Below are 2,305 nucleotides of genomic sequence, written 5' to 3'. Positions count from 1 at the left end.
TTTATTCAGTCTACCCATTCAAATGCTAATCTCATTCAAAGTATTCTAACAGACACACTCAGAAATAACGTTAACCAAATGTCAGGGGACTCCATGTCCTAGGCAAGTTGGCACGTTCATTAACCATTATAATTGTCATACACCAAGAGCTGTGCACTCTGCCTCCAAAAATCTCCACTCCATTGGCTCTTCTCTGTGGTGACTCCTCTCTTTATCAGTGTAATATGACAATCTCTCTTTGTCTCTGTTTCTATCTCTCCCTCTGTGTGTCTCTGTCTCTCTCTGTTTCTGTCTGTCTCTCTTTGTCTCTGTCCCTGTGTGTGTGTCTCTCTGTCTCTCCACATCTTTGGGTCTCTCTCTCTCTCTCTCTCTCTCTCTCTCTCTCTCTCTCTCTCTCTCTCTCTCTCTCTCTCTCCCTAAACCACATCTTTGCCTTTACTCTATCATTTTCTAATATAAGTGGTACAATGTGGGGGGTGGTTTCTTTAAGACTCATAAGACTTGAATTAGAACTTATGCAAGTCATTCAACCTTTCCCTGATGCCAGATTTTGTTAAAGAACCTCTGTGAAAGTGTACTGTAAACCAAGGAACTACACAAATACAAGACGGATACACTGACCCCTTTCTATGGAGTCTTGCAGAGTCAGCACCAGGGCACGGCACTGTGCCATGGCCGCCTCTGCCATCGCCACCACCTCGTCATCATGACCACAGCAAAGTGAGTGGACTTGCAGCCTTGGTGAAGATACGAATGGGATTTGACTGTCCTGCACCCAGAAGTAATGTGTTTTCTGAGGGAGCAGGTGGTGAGCATGGGGAGTAAAGTAGAAACTGCTATTCAGAAAGCTAAAACAGAGGAAAATATTAAGGGGAAAAATGGACAAAAGATGGAAAACCACAGAAACAAAGGAACCACGAAGTGAGGAAAGCGATCTAGAGATTGGCAGTGAAAGAATCATCGAAGCAAACACTAGTGTCTCTCAAGAGAGGAGAGACAAAAATGTAGAGGTAACCTAGGAGAGACAGAGCAAGCAAATGAAAAGAAAGGGTTACCACTGAAGCCCTAAATGATGGGAGCTGCAGAGTTGTTCATAGACACTTGTTCATCACACAAAATCCCTGCCTGGCTAATCGCTAGGTCGTCAGAGCCAGTGTCTTTGTGACATTACAGAAGCAAAATGCTGCCATTCAGGACGGTGACAGAACCACCAAAATGTATCCTGCTCAGCCTTCACAGTGAGGGAAAGCACAGCCTCTGGGCCACTGGGAAGAAGTAGCCTGTGATCTTGCCCATGCCTGTAAACTGGATTATGGGAGGATGCTAACACAAGACTGAGGCTTCAACAAAGGGCTCAGAAAACTGCTGAACACTGGGGAAGTGTGATTGACAGCAGAAAGAACTGGAGATAAAAGAGCAGAAAGGGTCTAAGGAAGTTTGAGTAGAGCAGGAAAAGGAAAGGAAAAAACCCAACTGCAGTCAGGAGTTCAGTGTGGCTTTTTTCTAGGTATCCTTCCAAGGGGATGCTTGGAATGAGGGTCCTTGGACATGCCTGGAATTGCAGGACTGCCTGGACTCCATGTAACTTTCAGTCATCCAGAGGTTCTTGCAGCTGTGAAGGATCTGGAAGTTATGATGGCCTTCCAGGATGTAGTCCAGAAACCAGCAAATATGTCAAAATATCAGAACAATCCAAAGGTTATACATTTCATGACTTAATTGTCAGCCAAATTTGGAGGTCAAGCATAACGCTAATGGGACAAAGCCCTTGCTAAAGCAAACACAACTTAAATCACTGGTTGGATGTTGCAACAATACAAACCAGGGAGCCTCTGACGTAGTTATTGGGAAAGCTGGCACCTTTTGAAAATAATCCCTTCCTTCTGTACCAAATGAAGTTTACAGTGGTTTGCCACTAGGTAGTGTTCATTCAGACCATGTTTTCCTACTATGAGTTACAAACTTTAAACACCTTTTCACCTTAAAATACTTAAAACAAATTTAAAGAGTGTTAATTCCTCCATTTCTCTTTAGTGACCCTTTTAGATTTTCCTTGAATTACTGTGTAAGGAAGATGGGTGTGGATGTTTTACTGCTGTCCTGTGAAGAAAAGATTTCCTAGTGGGAAGCAAGTGAACTCACTGAAGCTGATTGAGTTTGAGTTGGACACACAGTTACTGAAGCACTTTGATCTGTCCTGAAATTTTTTATTTTTAAGAATGATTTATCTCAATGGTGGAATTGGGAATACTAGCATCTCTGTATGACTTGAGTAAGATGGGAGGTACTTGGCAGGGCAGCAGCA

The 2,305-nt window shown here is 43.3% G+C and overlaps 1 pseudogene; it reads left to right on the top strand.

The window, feature by feature from the left end:
* Positions 1-769: 769 nt before the first annotated feature.
* LOC131904816 (hsc70-interacting protein-like) lies at positions 770-1,412 on the top strand (annotated as a pseudogene).
* Positions 1,413-2,305: the final 893 nt, after the last annotated feature.

Source organism: Peromyscus eremicus, chromosome 2, assembly GCF_949786415.1.
Source record: "Peromyscus eremicus chromosome 2, PerEre_H2_v1, whole genome shotgun sequence".
Taxonomy (NCBI): Eukaryota; Metazoa; Chordata; class Mammalia; order Rodentia; family Cricetidae; genus Peromyscus; species Peromyscus eremicus.
Note: the sequence above shows the minus strand (reverse complement) of the source record. Positions and strands in the feature narration are given on the sequence as shown.